Below are 19,494 nucleotides of genomic sequence, written 5' to 3' on the forward strand. Positions count from 1 at the left end.
TATTTGTATTTCAGATATTGTAATTTTAGGACTTCATGTCAAACTTATTTTATTTCTGGTAGTTGCCAAGGTTTTTTAAAGTTTCAGTTTTTCATCTAATATTTGCATGTTATTTTAGCTTTATTTCAGTTAGCAAAAAAAAAAAAAAATATATAGTTTTAGTTTTAGCTAACAAAAAAAAAAACACTGTTTAATTTATTAAGGATTAATTAAGGACCCGTAAATTAAATTCTCATGCAGAAAATCCCTATCTAAAATATAAAGGCAATACATTTTCATGTATTTTCAAATTTGCTAAATATTTACTTGGTAAGTTGAACTACTAAACTTGTTAATGTATAAAACCAAATAAATGCATAAAACAATCGTGATTAATACTTTAGAATGAAATAGCAATAATGTCAATTTGGTCAATTTCTAATCAAGGCAAGTGCGTCCAATTATGGATAAAGCTTAAAGGTTAAATTGCATTTATGTTTACACAGTATTTACGTATGCAAACACATTACTCATGCAAAATCCACAAAAACAGTTACATATTCGGCCAATGAGACACTTAATTACTTAATTATAAATATAACAGAACATTGTCTTCAAAAAAAAAAAATTAATTATATGTTTAGTTGCCCCTTTCTTCTTATTTATGTCAAGATGTACAGTGACTGTAAAATAGCACTGCTAAAATTCTGAATCCAATGGAGGGAAAAACTTTGATAGCAGACAGGCTGTTCCTCTCTGAGAGGGACACATTTCCATTGCCAGTGGAGAGAGAGACAGCTGGTCCTGTCACCGAGCCCGGCCATCCTGCAGTAGGTGGTAAAAACTCCGGAGAGGGATATTTTTCCAGCTCAAGCTAATTACTGAGCCCGCATGCTCTCATCGGACTTTGAATGACATTGATGCAGAAGGCATTTAGCTTTATTGCAATTTAACAACCTGTTCGTGAGTTTTAAATACACATGTGATTTATAAAGTGGGTAAAATGTGTTTAGTTCAAATTAGTTACTAAGTTAGTTAGTACTAGTATAGCACAATTGCCAACAAACACAAGTTTAGTAGTATAGCACAAGTATTATTGCCCAACCACACTGACAAATGGCAACTTAAAGGGACAGTTCACCCGAAAATTTAATTTCTGTCCTCATTTACTCACCCTCAAGTTGTTCCAAACCGGTTTGAATGTATGTGTAACCAAACAGTTGATTTAACCACTGACTTCCATAGTATGAAAAAAAAAAAAAAAAAAAAAAAAAAAAATATATATATATATATATATATATATATACATACTATGGAAGTCAATGTGACCCATCAACTGTTTTTTGTGTTCAACAGAAGAAAGAAATGCATACAGATTTGGAGTAAATGATGACAGAATTAAAATTTTTGGGTGAACCATCCCTTTAAAATGATAGCATCTAAGTTAACCAAGGTCAAAAATATTATTTAATATTGCTGATTCAACCAAAATGCATTCATTTATACCACCAAAATTTGTATGGCTTAAATCAAGTACACAAACAGCTCTTTGAGCTCTTTAATATTTCACATTGTAGTGTGAGTATCAATGGTGACTTCAAAACAAAATCGCATGTTTCTTGTGAGATTAAACTTTAGCTGCTTATTCTAATAAAAGAACCCACTATTATTGTTACCAAAGCAACTCGGCTATGATAAAGCTCGGCTATCTGATGCCAGATGATTCCGGAGCCTCCTGCCAACAGCAACATGACACATTCAGTGGTCATTAGCCAGAGACTGCTGAGATGAATCCTGCGTCAGTATTCACCAGACACATACTACTAACTAAAGCTAGCTATGCAAAAGCCTCCAAAACCGCATTCTGTAGCACATTCTCTAACCAGAACCAAAACCTCAAGTGTGTGACTGACATGATGGAGAGATATAAAGAGAAAAGAAGTGGTGGCATGAGATGGGGAGAAATGAGAAACGCCCTGCCAGGAATTCTTCTGCCATCACTGAACCATGAGGAGCTCAGGATGCTGCAGAGACTGACCACTGAGAACAAACTGTAGTCATAGCGGTGTATTTTAAGAAAAAAACAGCATGCCATCACACCCCAAAATGAAAATCTGTTTCATCAGTAAATGACAAACAAAATGGAGTGCACCTGTACACCAAGATAAATGACCTGTCTTATCCTGTATTCTGTGTTAGGGAGTCAGTATACCGCTTGTGTCTGTATAATACTAGTATCAAAAAAGTAGTGCTAGTATGAGTATAGTTGTATAGCACTAGGGTGAACCTGATTTCACCAAGTGTTTGAATTAACTTTGTTGATCATGGAACAACATTCTAATCAACCAATCAGATTTGAGTGACAGGTTTACAGTTCATGCCAATTTTAGTCTTACAACAAGGGTTAGGTTCTTCTACGTCCGTGTTATTCGCCCTTTGATTTTAGGGATAAGTTATGGGTAGGGATAGGGTTAGGACAAAATGTTCTTACTTACGTTGACCATAGCACTAGTACTGGTTTGTGCGCAATTCAGAAATAATGCTTTATCACAATATATCTAGCATTTTCTTTGAACTTCAGTTGGCCAGTTCAATTCAAATCCACACTTGTGAATCAAAAGAGCCAATTCTTCAATTCTGAGTATGGGTATATATCAGTATTACTACAAGCTCAAAACACCTCGGGTGATTTTGATAAAGTCAGTTAGCATGAAATTGTATGGGCCTATAAACCACCTATTTTACCTTAGGATACGAATGCATTTAGAAGCATAGACGTAAAGCCCTAATGATATCCATATAAACTGCCATTGCATTATATGCGGCATAACCTGATTCTGCATTTTCTTGCAATTTGCACGCAGAGGTGAAGCTTATTCGACCCTCCCTTCCCATCCGCTGCAACAAAATGAGGATGAAAGTATAAATAAACAGCTGAATAATGCAGAATATGAATATTATCAGCGTCTGTTGATTCCATCTGAAGGCACGAATGGCAGCAAGACCGACACGTTATTGATGACATGATATGATTTCATAATAGCGCCGCAGTTTGGAGATCGTCACAGCCTGCACTCCGAATTGTGTTGTGCGGAAAAAGATAAGACAAACAAACACAATCCCTTCCCAACAGACCCTGAGGGGAACATTAGGGCTACGAGGCATGGCGATGTACTAGTTACCGATGCTCTGGATTCAGTTTATCCACAATGTCACGTAGTTCTGCCTTAAAGTCGTAGTAACCTGGTTTGTGTTTTGCTATGTTGTTGTGCAGCAAAGTGTATCTAGATTGAGCAAATCGACTGTGGCGTTTGGCCCTACAGTATATTACACAAATTTGGAGCGTTTGACCCCAGTTCTCAAAAGGTTAAATACTCAAACAACCACCCTGTAACCTCGTGTTTGAGTTTTGCACCTTACACCATCTGGTAAACGTGGCTCCTGTAAGCTTTAATAAATGCATTTCCGAAATCATAGCATGGTATAACATGCTATGTTGACTTTAATAATGCATTGCAACCTGGCACATGCAGTGTGACAGACTGAACCTACCTTAAATTCCTCAAGTAATTATAGGAAGTCAAGTGAATTTATTTTGGCACCGGTTAAAACAGACATCCATTCCATGACCTCAAAAGCTTATTCAGCTCTTAAGAGTGGCACAGTTTCTGCCAGATTCTGCTCTTCTTCAGTCTGCTGAGCTGAGTAAAATAGTCAGACTTGGCAACATGTTGATGCGAAGCATTAAAGTTTTATAGTTTGCTTACGATTGTTTTCCCCAAGCTTCAATTCCAATACTGATCTGGATATGAACTACTCTTCTGCATTGCATTGCATGAAATGGCATAAATAAAATAATAAAACGTTTATGGATCTCATAAAACATGTAAAAGAACATGTCCAGGCTGGTGTACTGCACTCCAAAATCAAAACAAAAAAAATGAGAAATTATATTTTGCTAAACAAGCCTATTTTTTTAAGACCATACAACTTTTTGTACAATTAAGCATGTTTGCCCCTAAAATCTCATTATTGTAATGCAGACGATAATGATATGCAATTTGAGTTAAGTTTGTATACATCATTTGCTGTAGTGAAGGTCATTTATTCTGTTTTAAAGCTCCAATATGTAACAATTTTGTAATAAAATTTCCGAAAATAACTTGCACAGTGTGATATAGTTCCTCCAGTTGTGTACTTACAATATCTCAAAAGTCTCCAAAGATTTTTTTATTTCAGAGAAATTCCGATTTTAAATAACTGTCCGTCCCGGAAAAGAAATGTCGCCTCTCAGTGACGCAATGTCTGCACTATCCTTTTTTTCCGGTGTGGACCATGTGATCGGATATTCCACCACACCGGAATATCACATGGTCAAATGCGGAAGTGGTGGTTATAGCGTTATAGCCATAGACTGTATGGTTATAGCTGTTATGGATCACGATTACTCTTTGGCGAGTATTAAAGTGCCAACAAAACGAAAGCGTCCATATTCGGATACACGCAGACTGTGTGACAAACGGAGGAATAAAACCCGGATAAATATCGGCCAGGCGTTTTCGAGATGGAGAGAGCTGCGCGACAATCTTGGACTTGACAGAGAATCTGCTCTCGCGAGTGTATTGATAGACAGGTAAGCAAATAATTTTTTTTTTTTATTGGACAAGTAACGTAATAGTTACAGTAAAGATGATTTTAATAGATATGAATTACACCACATGCCTGTAATAATATAGCATAACATTTCACGTTCCTTGCAGTTCATTAATTATGATGACATAAAATAATACGATCAGACATACAGGTAATACAAAAACGAATAAATTACCTCATCCGTGACCATGATTCAGTAATTCCATTTAGATACATCACTAGATGGTGAAAACGCATTAAAAACGACATTTCCCATCGTCACCTCCTTCATAGCGTCATCAAGCTTCGCCTTTGTTATTGTTGGAAACTGCGCCCTCTTGTGGTGAAAAAATATTACATATTGGAGCTTTAAATAAAAGTCAAAAACATCATTGTATTACAGCAGGGGTGTGGTTCAGGGCTGGGAGATATGACGGTGTCAATCGATAGAGATTTGTAAATATAGTTTATCCATATGTAAATACAGTCTCAAATATACCAAAGTCAAAAATATCAAATACTAAAATACAATCAGTCTGCAATCAAAATATCAGAAATCTCAATATGACCTCAAACATTTCCCAAGGTCAAATAACTACCCACATTTTTTTTTTATATAGATTCTGAGCAACAATGCTTTTTTACACTGACCCTCTTCTAAAACTAGCTTCTAAACTAAATCAAAGAGGTTAGCATGGTGTATTATTGGTTAACCCTCTGAGGTCGACAAACGCGCCGGCGCGTTTTGCTGCATTTTCTCCACATTGTAGCACTATAAACTTAAATTTCTCCGTCATTTATGGTCATACAGAAAAAAGAAATATAAAAAAAGAATCTGTGGTATTTCTACTTTTGTATGTGTCCACTTCCAATCAAATCAAAACATTGTGCTTTTGTAAAATAAAGAAAATAAACAGTGTGTGCGTTCTGCCTCTCCGTCGCGGTGAACTTTTTTTTCTTGAGCACGTCTATAAACTGAAACAAAACTCAGCGAATACTTGTCACACATTTATGAGCCATACACCTTTATAAACATTTAAGTGTGTACTTTTAAATGATCGGATTCAAAACGAAAACAAATATTCTCTGTTTAAGTAATTTGTATAAAACCAACAAGATTTCCAGCTTCTCAAACGCTTCCTAATTATTTTTAATTCGGCCACGCCCACTCGCGCAAAAGATATTCACATGCAAATCTCCACATGGAACGCGATCGCCCTCATTACCTCAACAACAAAACACTTCACTTCACTTTTCGTCGAGTTTGAAAGACGTGCCTGAGCTTACATTGGATTTACATCAGAAGAAGAAGAACGATATGAAGACAAGAAAGATAAGGTAAGTAATTCTTACATATTAGTTTGCTATTGTTGCATAAATTTCACATTGCAGTTGAACTGTTGCTAGATATATGGTGAATATTATAATATTTAGACCCGTGTTTACTGTTACTGTGTTTGTGGATATCTGCTCAAACGTAGATAGGCTATGTATATGGTAGGCCTAACCATAATGTTTTATATTTGATCGCAATCGCGTTTTAATGTATCATATTTTTGATCGCGATCGCGTTTGAATGTATCATATTTTGGAAAAGCAAAACGCTCCAAACGGCTTCATGTTTTTACTATTATCTCATTTCATATCATCATAACGAATGGAAACATTTGAAGTAACATGATAATCAATATATTTTTCTCTAGCTTAGTTGTTACTGAAATCTTTTTGAAAATATATATAGACTGCTATATTGTTATTATTTTATGCAGCACTGCGCATAGCCTATACCTACAAGGCACAACAAACCTGGTGTTCATTATATATTGTTGGAAACATTTGTGTGAGTGTGTGTGTGTATTCTGTGAATTTTAAAAAGCAATTTTAACAAGAAAAATCTAAAATGTATTCCCAAAATCGTGCAGGCCTTTCTCTTGTTATCAGTATGTTCACTTTTTTTTTTTTCAGGGCCCAGATGCCACTGAGTCCTGCTGACTTCAACATTCACAGTACATGTCTCTGTACATGAACATGGTAAAGTGAAAATCAAACACCTTAGAAAATGAAAGGTATGTACAATGTTTTTAGCAATGGCACAAAGGTCTCTTTCTTCAATAAGTGCTTTTTTGTTGTGTATCTTTGGATTATGTTGTGTTGTAAATAAATCCAAACAATTTTAAAAGCCATTCTTTTTTAAATCTCCTCATTCTTTGTGCAAGGTTGGTCAGAATGATGGGCCCTGATAAGCTCCTAATAGGGCCATTAGGGAGGTTCTTTGTCTTTCTCAGGTGTGGAAAGCTTTCATATTAATGAGGTGATCTGCCCCTTCGCATATTGCTTTCTAACACAAAACACGTCGTAAAATTTTTCAATCAATATATTGTCTTCTCTGAATGAGCAGTCAGGGTGATTCTCACATAGTTTTAGAGCAAATATTCTAGGCTACGTGATACAATTTTCAAAAGTCTTGTGAAGAAATAATCAGTATGGGTTTCATGACCTTATTTCAGTGAGAATTTATTTTTGTATTTTCACAAACCACGCATAAATGTCATTATCTCAAAACTACAAACTTTTACATACATGCTACTGATATATTATTGTAGCAGAGTTTGTGCTGAATACAGTGTAATTAGACTTTAGCCATGAAAATGTCACAAGTAACAGAAATAACCACAAATGTCAGAGCATGTCAGAACACCTCCAGGGCCCAGAAAACAGCTCAGACCTCAGAGGGTTAATGCGTGTCCAATCAATTTGTATGTAGTGACCATCTTTCTGTCCAGTAAATACAGTTGAAGGAAATCAGAGACCGATCTAAACTCCCGCACGGTCTCAAAACTGTCCCTTTCCCCAACTGGCCACATCCCAACCTGACTACCGTCTAACTAAAACAAACCTCATTACATCATTAAAGGAAAACAGAAACTTACATAAATACATACAAATGCATACACATATAACATTTAAGCAAAATAATTTACAGGCTCCTACATACCGGCCCACTAATTGTCCATTAAAGTCGGCATGAAATCAAATTTGACCCTATTGACTTTGTTAGCGCATATTACTAGTCTTGTGGTGAACAATTAATCCGTGCAAGTTAATACACAGAAGAAAAGAAAAAAAAAGATTTCCGTGGTAATCTGAAAAGTTACTTCCGGTCTGGAATGGCGTTCCTTTTCTGATGACGTCAGTTCAACGGCTTGGGTTGAAAACGCTTAACCACTCCCCTCAAACCACTAGTCTGCCATGAGCGAGAGATGGAGAGGAGGAGCGCTAGAGTAAAACCCTGCCCTTTGTTTCACTTGGAAATACCTCACAACACTGGGAGGGAAGTCGTTTGGGACTTTAAAGGGCAATTATTACCAATTCATTTCGGACCCAAAAATGTCCATTTTCATTTTAATAGTACAGTTCATCCAAAAAGGAGAAAAAAAAAAAAAAAAAAAAAAAAGTCATTGGCTATAATGCTTTCTAGTTCTGATGGCTGGGGGCTTGGTCCTCAATGTCAGGTCACTGGCTGAGAAAAGCACATGCTCTGATCCCCAGGGGTGAAGTCGCCATCTGTGTAGCCGTCATTAAACTAATGAACCATGCTCCACAAACAAGGGAAGTAACAGAGAAACACTAAGCAGAAGATAAGTGATGTTAGCATCTTTTTTTTAAGCTTGTGTTGATTAACAATCCGTTTGTTCGGCCCTCGTGTGTAACCGTCAAACAGTTTGTACTTGTATGTTCAATTTGTCACCGATCGCAGTGCTCTGTTTTTGGCTCCAGTTTGCTTGTGCTACCGCTAAGTAGCATCAGTTACGAGATAACATTAGCACTTTGCCTGAAGTGGTCGTATTAAAGGCTTACATGAGTGCATGATTAGGTGGAGCATGAAACTCTTGGCCCCTTTGATTTGGCTTTTTCCACCACGTCTGGCAAGAGGAAAGAGCGAGCGGTCTGAGCCGCTACATGCATTTGATCTAGTAAGACGGCCAATAAATTTCACAAGAGCTGGATATTGGACTCTTGATGTGCCGAATAAGTAGGGCCTCATCTGAATGTAAATGTGCCTCCGAAATGTCCTTTCATGGGACTTGGAGACCTGTGCGGGATTGATGTAGAATTCCAGCTCTGCCAGTAGTACTGAGGGGCAAAAAAAGGCTACGATAACATCAACGGCTGTAATAAACTAACCTCTTTCAACCAGGTGATTACATTCTTCGAAGAAGTTATAAAAACTACAAGTTCTCAACTGGTTTTGCTTCCATTTTTTTTAAGATGAGGAGGTCTTTCAACCTTAGCCCGTAGTTTGAGAGACGACCTTTTTATACAACAAAAGTTATGAGAAGTGTTTGTAAAAGTTGATATGACTAGTTGTTTTGCCATCCCATGGGGTGTCCAATCCTGGTCCTGCAAAGTTTCTAGTGAACCTGAAGACCAGGGCTTACTTCACTAATATAGTCCACTGAATAAATTAATGAAAACAAGTGAGCGAATTGGGATACTGAGTGTGGGAATCTTCTGGTGGCAATTCATTCTGCATGACACTCAAATTGTATGGGAATTCTCTTGCGCAGGGATGGGGAACGTCGGTCCTGGAGGAGTTTAGCTCCAGCCCTGAAATCCCTTTTTTTTTTTATGTTGCGTTTCGTGGGTTGTTTAAGAATGTACTGTAAGGGAATATATATATTTTTTTTTATGTTTTAAAAACTATTACAGTTATGACAATGTTTTGGTGAGTTTATATATTATACATACATTTCTCATAATGTAAATATTTGCATTACATTATGAGCTCAAGGTTTTATTAAATTTTGAGAAAATTATTAAAACTTGTTTTACAATGATAATGTAATACTTATTACATTATGTGCAGTTATTACACTATGAGTTCATACAATGCGTAACAGTATTTTCTTTTATATCACTCTTGCCAAGTTCTTATTCTGAGAGATTCGCAGAGACAGCAACGTGACATTCGATATGTGCTCATTTTCATGAGTGACCATGTCTGGGGACAGATTTTTTCTAGGATATTATTCAGTAGAATTCGTTTTGAAGCCATTTTCCGTAAATTTACGAATAAGGTATTAGGATTCGTGCACATCAAACAACTTAACCACACTACTGTTGTCCTCCAGAAACAAATCCATAGTTTTAAAATCAATAATATAATTTACATATGATGGCATATACAGTACCGTGCAATATAGATATGTGGTATACATTACATATTTTGCAACCCTGACATCTGAGCATGGACACACACATCCAATAGCTTATAAATGATCTAAAAGCTGCCATTTCTACTCCTCTTTCACACCGGTATCTGTTTGGATTACATATTTCACATGTAACCTGCTAGCACCAGTATTTGTTTCCCCTCCTCGGTTTCTCCTTCCTTGCATAAGAAGCACTGCATGTTTTCAGAGCTCAACTCCCTCCGGCAGAATTTCAATGGCCTTCTCCACTGTTACGTTTCCTGCTTAGGGATCAGTGCACAGCCCTGCTGCATCTACCCAACAACACACACTTCAAAAGTAAAATCTCTCAATGTTCGCATTCTCGCTTTGATGCTGTTGCTTAATCCTGGACTGTATGGAGCAAAACCTGCAAAGATAAAACGAGACCATCGATTGGGTTCCCTTGTAAACAGCTCCATTGAAATGCCTTGAGATATGTATAGCATGTTCTCCTTTCTAGCTCATTATCCACAGCAGAGCTGAGAATATGAACATCAGCTGATAATGATATCTCTAGCATGGCTGGAGAGATCAGGAGATTTCCGCCCTTGTACACAGACACAATTAGTCAGTGTTGCTGACAAAACAGACGAGGCATAACCCAGGCTGTTGTTATGATGTGTAAGCTCGTGAAATCTGGGTTAATTAGTGGGGCTTGCTAAGAAAAGCATCACTACTGCTCATGCTCAGCTCAGGGTTAGGAATGTGGACGAACAATAATATGAGCCATAATAATAGTGATGCCTGTCTTTGTGAATACCACAAACTAGTTAATGTAAATGGTATTGCACATACCAATAATAATAATGTAAATGACTTAAACATAAATGGCAATGCACATCTAAGTCCCCAAGAAATCAAAATGTAAGTTTTTTGGTATGAATATGTTAGCCATAAGGTTATCTTTAAGCTAGTGTTCTCCAAAACAATGACAAAATAAAATATATAAGCTTTCAAAACTTACAGTCTCTCACTTCCGCCAATATGGATCAATGATTTTGATGACATCACTCTGAACTTCAGATTCTGTCCAATCAAATGCTCTCTAGAATCAGAAGCTCCGCCTCCTACATTATATACAGACACTCAACAGCTCTGGGGTGCGTTTCCCGAAAGCATCGTTGGCCAACTATGGTCGCAAGTTCCGTCGTTACCAATAGAGTTCAATGGACATTGCGATGAACTTGCGACCATGGTTGGCCAACGATGCTTTCGGGAAACGCACCCCTGGCCGGACTGTGATATAAACTAAACGCTATTGGCTATTTAACAAAAGGGGAGGAGCTGTTTGATATGCTCCTAATAAGCTCCTAATAGGGCCATTAGGGAGGTTCTTTGTCTTTCTCAGGTGTGGAAAGCTTTCATATTAATGAGATGATCCGCCCCTTCGCATATTGCTTTATCACACAAAACACGTCGTAAAATTTTTAAATCAATATATTGTCTTCTCTGAATGAGCAGTCAGGGTGATTCTCACATAGTTTTAGAGCAAATATTCTAGGCTACGTCATAGAATTTTCAAAAGTCTTGTGAAGAAATAATCAGTATGGGATTTAATGGCCTTATTTCAGTGAGAATTTTGTTTTTTTTTGTATTTTCACAAACCACGCATAAATGTCATTATCTCAAAACTACAAACTTTTACACACATGCTGCTGATATATTATTGTAGCAGAGTTTGTGCTGAATACAGTGTAATTAGACTTTAGCCATGAAAATGTCACAAGTAACAGAAATAACCACAAATGTCAGAGCATGTCAGAACACCTCCAGGGCCCAGAAAACAGCTCAGACCTCAGAGGGTTAAAGCATATTAAAAGCACCACATAAACAACATTAAAGGCTTGATTTTCACCACGGGGGACTTTAATTATTATTATTATTATTAAATCTTGGACACTCATTGTCCCTGCAATCAAACAGTTCGTTAGGGTGTGCTACTGATCAGGCTTACAATTTTCACCTGGCTTACAAAAAAAAAAAACACTGCATAATGACCTTACCGTAATGCCCTTTCAACCTCCTATAACACCATCATGGTGGCGATTTTTGTAGGAGCAACACACCACATGCTGAATCATCTGATTCAGTACATTCAGAAAGTTTGGAGCAGCTGTCTGGAGCCTTACTTGGTGTTCACAGCTCCACAGCTTCTTTGAAAGAGGTGTGACTTCACCCTCCCAGTGGCATCTTTCATAAGGTAAAATCCTCCACACTTGCAAGTGCATTTCTCGAATAAAACAAGTCATATTTCTTTTTATGGCAGCAGGAGAACCTCACAAGCTGCAGCTGCGCTAATTTTAAAACCTGACAGTGTTTCTCGACAGTGCTGGCTGACAGAAAACACATCTACAACACAAATCCTCTGGAATTCCTCTTTTTGTCTTGCTTCAGAACTTAGTCTTAATGAATGGCAGTTGAAACCTTCATCCTTGTAATTTGTCAGAAGAAGAGATGACTCAGTTAAAGGCCAAATACAATATCCGCTTTGTAGGGAAATATGTCAGACGCCGAGAGGTAAAACCACGCCGAGAAAAACTGGAGCGCTGTGACAGCTTCTTTCTCGGCTCACCTCATTTGAGGACTTCAAGGTTACGCAGATGTCCCAGACTCCAGCGCTTGTGTTCCTTCAAGTCTCAGAGCTGTAATGAGCTCATTACACACTCTCTGAAAATGTCATGGACTCGGGCTACGAGCACAGTTATATTTTTCCTTCTAGAATACCATGTGGTTGAAGGTTCTTTTCTCCAGTGCATTTGAGGCGAAACACACACAATGGACCGAGTGCTTACCCAGAATTTCAAACGTGGTTCAAATGTCACGTTTTACATTATGGTAAGATCCGTAAAAAGTCATTTGGTACAGTGTCTTTCAAAGGGTCAACTGTATGAAACAGCCATGTTCCATAAGATAAGGCCGTGTCAAGCATTCAATATCACGTTGCTAACATTTATATGAGTTACAACAATCCAAGAAAGAGGCCGATATTTCGTAAAAGGATAGTTCACCCCAAAATGATTTCAGCCTGAATGAGTTTCCTTCTTCCGTGAAACACAGTATTTCGAAACACGTCTCAGCGGGATTTTTTTGTCCATACAATAAAGGTCAAAGGGGTCCAATGTTGTTGCAGTGTGGACAAAATCATTCAATAAAATATCTTCGTTTTTGTTCTGAAGAAGAAAGTAAGTCATTCAGGTTTGGAACGACAGGTTTGGAGGCTGAGTAAATGATGACAGATTTTTATTTATGGATGAAATATCACTTTATGTAAATTGAGAAATGGAAAAAAGGGGCAACACTCACTCTTGAAGAAATCCAACCTTATTTATTAAATAAACATGTGGTATTTCAACCATTGTCAAGGCCTTCATCAGACATCATGATGATTGTTTGATGTCTAATGAAGGCCTTGTTATTGGCCAAAACGTCACAAGTTTCTTCAAGAGTGAGTGTTGAACCTTTTTCCAATTAACATGAATTTTTTTTTTTTTTTTTTGGTTGTGCCTCCTCGTGTTGGTAGAGCATCTCTTTTCAAAATTTTTTTAAATATCACTTAAAAAATTCTGATAATGGTTTATTCTAAACTTTTAACCCTAAGTGTTAAACTTAAAAAAAAAAAAAAAGCCTTAGGTGTATTTTTGAATTGTGCACTATTACATTTTTTAAAAAATATCTTAAATCTTTTATATAATATTCAACTATCAAAATTTAACCAAAACTGATATATATATATATATATATATATATATATATATATATATATATATATATATATATATATATATATATATATATATATATATATATATTATTTGAATGCAGAACTGCAATTGGTCATCATTATTGTCTTTATTGCACAAATTTACATTTATAGCCAAAATTAGAAATGTAAAGGTCATGGGTTCGATTCCCAGAGAATGTTAGAATTAATGTAAAGTCTTTTTAATTATGAAGAACTAAAGTTGACGGTAAAACTAACACAATTATTTTGTTGCCTTGCTAAAAAGTATATGTTTTGTCTCAGTACTTGTTTCATTTGGTTGTACTGTAATCCCTTGATTTTGTACATAAACCCTTCAGCTTGGCACACTTGTAACAACAGTACCTCACCACCTTAAGGACCAAATTATGTAAAGCTTTATTACACTGAAAATTAGAGGTTTTGTAGTGAAACTCCATCTCAGCCTTGGGGAATTAAACATACTGACGCAAAAACACCGTAATTAAACAGTTTGATTAAAAGTCGCAGGGACAGATGAGTAATTACGAAGTATTTTGGGAAATCTTTGAAGCTGTTGATCTCTCCCTGCTGTGGGGGAAAAGAGCTGCACGTGTGCGACATGGAAAAAGGTTGTGGTTATAGGTCACACCCCAAATTATGTCTCTATTTGTAGCAATTAAAGATTTGTCCATCACTATACACAGATGGAAATGGGCTTCTCCAGTAATTGAGGTGTAATTGCTACGTATTCACTCAGTGAAGTATTCATTGATTCGAGTGTAATCAGGTTAATGCTTGATGCCAGGTCAAGAGTTAGAGTTGAGGTTTGTGAATTTGTGCTGGGAAGTATGGAAATTATCAGTCTTGGGAGTAAGGGATGTTAAATTTCTGCTTCAAAAAGCTGAGTATTTTCCCCTCTTCCTTTAAATGTAGTTATGGCACCGGGTAAGATAAATTAAGGTACATATTCTCTGAAAACAAGTTTTATCATTATAAACCATTTTGAATTTCAGAATCATTTCATATCTTGAATCAAGTCAAGGAGACCTTGAAAAAAAAATATCACACCATATGACAGACAAAGAGATTCATTGCAGCACATTTCAACATTAGTATATGAGAGAAAATGGGGTTTTAAGCTAAGGGTGTTGGGAGTTGGCTGAAAATCATCAGAACAGAGATGATCAAACTTCATTTCGCTTCAGGCTGAGGATGGATGAACCTGCCAGTCGTACGGTATCTCTGAGGGCTCTGAGGGCATGTGTGTTTTAAATCGAGGTTAGCTGCACACACCTTGCTTGCATTGTTGTTCCACCACAGCTATTTATGAAAGAATAAATAAAGCGCATGAAAGTACTTGCCTCATTTTTGTTAGCACATTGGTCAGCTAACAATCTATTAGCATGTTCCTAAGATAACAACATGTTAGCATGTTGCTAAGCTAACAACATGTCAACACATCATTAAACTAACAATGTTACAGTGTTGCTAAGCTAACATGTTAACACACTCTAGCATGTTGCTAATTAAGCTAACACGGTGTTATTTGTCCTTCAAGTGGAATTAGAAATACCGTAGTTACGAGTTTCAGGCACATGGATGACCAAGCAAAATCATATTTACAATATACATGAGTTCCTAAGTTGTGACGTTAGAAGTGGCATGTCAATTTGAAACATCGTGGAAACGCTGATCTATGTCTTTAACGCTAAACGATGTCTTTAACAGACATCTTGGAGACGTACATGTGCTATATCTATATTCTATATATTGAGATTAGTAAGCGAACAGCATATCTGTAGAGCATGGTGTTAATCACATTTTTTTTTTTTCAAGGTGTTGATAAATCAGTGATAGAAAGATTTAGTTATTTGGGTTTATTGTACACAATGTAATTCTTTAGTTTTGTTTAGGCTACTTCCAAGTCCAAATATTTCCAACTTGAATGTGTGACATGTTGTGTTAACGAACACCCAAGGTACGAGTTTCCCAGGTGTGCTCGAAGAAAGCGTTAGTATATTGCTAAGCTAACAACATGTTAACATGTTGCTAAGCTAACATTTCTAAAAGTGGGAGGGGGTTTAATGTAATTATATAAATGTCACATGCCTGTCCTGTCTTGTGCTGCACATGGGTGTTTTGTTATTTTGGGCCATGTGCTCTTGTTATTGTCTGATCCCTCCCCCTTGTTATCTGATTATTGTTTGAGTTCATCCACCTGTTCCCTCCTGATTAGTTTCCCTTTATTAGTTCCCTCTTGTTTGCAGTCTGTGTCGGTACATTGTCTTTTGTTTCCTGTTCCCCGAGACCTGCCAGAGTGTTCTGAGTTTGTTTATTGTTTTTGTATTTACTTGGTTCTATTTTTCCCCCTCGTGGGTTTTGTTTTGCATTTTTGTTATTAAATACTTCTTTTTCTCCAGCGTTTGAGTCCTCACATTTTTGTTCTTAGTTTGCCGTGACAGAATGTACCGACCATTATGAGGACTCAGCGGAGAAGAGAGGCGCCACCAGTCTCCTGTCCGCAATGGGAGCGGATTCTCCGTTTTCAGGAGTTGGTCTCCCTCCGTCAGCAGGGGATGGAGGTGAGGGAGTTTGGTCAGAGGTTCCGTCGCGCTGCTGAAGGGCTGAACCTGGGCGAGGAGGCTTGCAGGGATCTGTTTAATTATGCGCTGGATGAACCGATGGACTGGCTGATCTGTAGGGCTTTTGACCATGTCAGCTTTGAGGCGATGGTGGAGGGTTTCATTCGCCATCGGGAGAGGATCGCCAGGGGAGTGGTCTCTGTTCCGGTGATCCAAGTTCCAGTGGACCCAGTTCCGGTGGTTCCGAAACGGAGGAGGAGAAGGAAGAACCCCTCCGTGGCTATTCCGGTGGACCCAGTTCCGGTGGACCCAGTTCCGGTCGACCCGAGTCCGGTAGACCCAGTTCCGGTGGACCCAGTTCCGGTCGACCCGAGTCCGGTGGTCCCAGTTCCGGTGGTCCCAGTTCCGGTGGTCCCAGTTCCGGTGGTCCGGGGACGGAGGAGAAAGAGAAAGGCCTCCTCAATGACCTTTCCGATGGCTCCTAACCCGGAGGCCATCCCGGAGGTGACTGCCATCCCTGACGCGTCGCCCTGGTACCTTGCCCTACCGGCCCCGCCCAAGCTGCTCGCCCTACCGGCCCCGCCCAAGCTGCTCGCCCTGCCAGCCCCGCCCAAACTGCTCGCCCTGCCGGTCCCACCCAAGCTGCTCGTCCTGCCGACACCACCCCAGCGACCAGTCACGTCTGCAGAGCCTGGGTCTTCGGACAAGATGGCCGCCACAGAGACTATTCACGTCACATCTGCCGAGCCTGTGTCTTCGGACATAATGGCCATCGCCAAACCTGTGTCTTCGGACAAGATGGACACCGCCGAGCCAGTGTCTGTTCCTGAGCCGGAGCCAGTGTCTGTTCCTGAGCCGGAGCCAGTGTCTGTTCCTGAGCCGGAGCCAGTGTCTGTTCCTGAGCCGGAGCCAGTGTCTGTTCCTGAGCCGGAGCCAGTGTCTGTTCCTGAGCCGGAGCCAGTGTCTGTTCCTGAGCCGGAGCCAGTGTCTGTTCCTGAGCCGGAGCCAGTGTCTGTTCCTGAGCCGGAGCCAGTGTCTGTTCCTGAGCCGGAGCCAGTGTCTGTTCCTGAGCCGGAGCCAGTGTCTGTTCCTGAGCCGGAGCCAGTTCCAGTGCCTGAGCCGGTGGTGCCAGTTCCAATGCCAGTTCCAGTGCCTGAGCCATTGGTGCCAGTTCCAGTGCCTGAGCCGGTGGTGCCAGTTCCAGTTCCAGTGCCTGAGCCGGTGGTGCCAGTTCCAGTGCCTGAGCCGGTGGTGCCAGTTCCAGTGCCAGTTCCAGTGCCTGAGCCGGTGGTGCCAGTTCCAGTGCCTGAGCCGTTGGTGCCAGTTCCAGTGCCAGTTCCAGTGCCTGAGCCGGTGGTGCCAGTTCCAGTGCCTGAGCCGGTGGTGCCAGTTCCAATGCCAGTTCCAGTGCCTGAGCCATTGGTGCCAGTTCCAGTGCCTGAGCCGGTGGTGCCAGTTCCAGTGCCTAAGCCGGTGGTGCCAGTTCCAGTGCCTGAGCCGGTGGTGCCAGTTCCAGTGCCAGTTCCAGTGCTTGAGCCGTTGGTGCCAGTTCCAGTGCCTGAGCCGGTGGTGCCAGTTCCAGTTCCAGTGCCTGAGCCGGTGGTGCCAGTTCCAGTGCCTGAGCCGGTGGTGCCAGTTCCAGTGCCAGTTCCAGTGCCTGAGCCGTTGGTGCCAGTTCCTGAGCCGGTGCTGTCGGTGCCAGTTCCTGAGCCGGTGCTGTCGGTGCCAGTTCCTGAGCCGGTGCTGTCGGTGCCAGTTCCTGAGTCAGTTCCTGAGCCGGTGTCGGTTCCTGTTCATGAGTCGGTGTCGGTTCCTGTTCCTGAGTCGGTGTCGGTTCCTGTGCCATGGCCGCCCGAGGGGTCGTCTCCGCCATGGCCGCCCGAGGGGTCGTCTCCGCCATGGCCGCCCGAGGGGTCGTCTCCGCCATGGCCGCCCGAGGGGTCGTCTCCGCCATGGCCGCCCGAGGGGTCGTCTCCGCCATGGCCGCCCGAGGGGTCGTCTCCGCCATGGCCGCCCGAGGGGTCGTCTCCGCCATGGCCGCCCGAGGGGTCGTCTCCGCCATGGCCGCCTGACAGATCGTCTCAGCCCTGGCTGCCTACACGATCTTCTCCGCCCTGGTCGCCCGAGGGAGAATCTCTGCCGTGGCCACCTGAAGGGTCGTCTCCGCCCTGGCCACCTGAGGGAAAGTCTCCGCCCTGGCCGCCAGATGGACTGACATTGCCGTCCTGGTCTCTCGAACCCTGTGGGCCACTCTGGTGTCACAATCATTTTGTTTCTCCCGTCCCACCCTGGTCTGTCCCTCCCGTCCCGCCCTGGTCTGTCCCTCCCGTCCCATCCCGTCCCGCCCTGGTCTGTCCGTCCCGCCCTGGTCTGTCCCTCCCGTCCCGCCCTGGTCTGTCCCTCCCGTCCCGTCTGGGTCTTATGGAGCGTCTGGTAGCCGCTCCGTAGGGAGGGGGTAATGTCACATGCCTGTCCTGTCTTGTGCTGCACATGGGTGTTTTGTTATTTTGGGCCATGTGCTCTTGTTATTGTCTGATCCCTCCCCCTTGTTATCTGATTATTGTTTGAGTTCATCCACCTGTTCCCTCCTGATTAGTTTCCCTTTATTAGTTCCCTCTTGTTTGCAGTCTGTGTCGGTACATTGTCTTTTGTTTCCTGTTCCCCGAGACCTGCCAGAGTGTTCTGAGTTTGTTTATTGTTTTTGTATTTACTTGGTTCTATTTTTCCCCCTCGTGGGTTTTGTTTTGCATTTTTGTTATTAAATACTTCTTTTTCTCCAGCGTTTGAGTCCTCACATTTTTGTTCTTAGTTTGCCGTGACAATAAATAAAAACACTTAAATGTAACAATGTTACAAATGAGTGTGTCATTTCGCAATTAAATTTCCTGATAATTCGGTCTTATTGTGATTGGTGCACTTTATCCTGAGGGAAAAAAAGTTTGTCTTTGGATGTTTACATGATAACGATGTTGTAAAAATGGAAAAGTTTTTCCTTCGTGTTTTTCGCGTACAGACGAACAACATTGTCTGAATGATCCCCGTTCATGGATCGGCGAAAACAACTAAAAACACTGTATTATCAGCCCATTCTCATCCTAGGGCGTCATATATTGACGCTTTTGACATTTCGTCTACATCGAACGCACATGGCACCCTTTAGCGTCAATATGAGACGCAGATAGATATGGGCCAGAAGGCGCCTCCTAGCGGTCTAACCCTAACCCTACCTCAGACCTAAACCTACCCATAACCGAACAAAGCTCTGTGCGTCTCATATTGACGCTAAAGGGTGCCATGTGCGTTCGATGTAGACAAAATGTCAAAAGCGTCAGTATATGATGCCCAA

General features: G+C 40.6%; 1 protein-coding gene across 1 annotated transcript in view; it reads right to left on the bottom strand.

The window, feature by feature from the left end:
* The window catches only part of grm7 (glutamate metabotropic receptor 7), a gene marked incomplete at both ends in the record, with an annotated part of 233,239 nt that overhangs the window by 175,813 nt on the left and 37,932 nt on the right, over positions 1 to 19,494 (bottom strand). The window lies entirely within an intron of this gene.

This window comes from Scardinius erythrophthalmus (assembly GCF_964197995.2).
Source record: "Scardinius erythrophthalmus genome assembly, chromosome: 14".
NCBI classification, from domain to species: Eukaryota; Metazoa; Chordata; class Actinopteri; order Cypriniformes; family Leuciscidae; genus Scardinius; species Scardinius erythrophthalmus.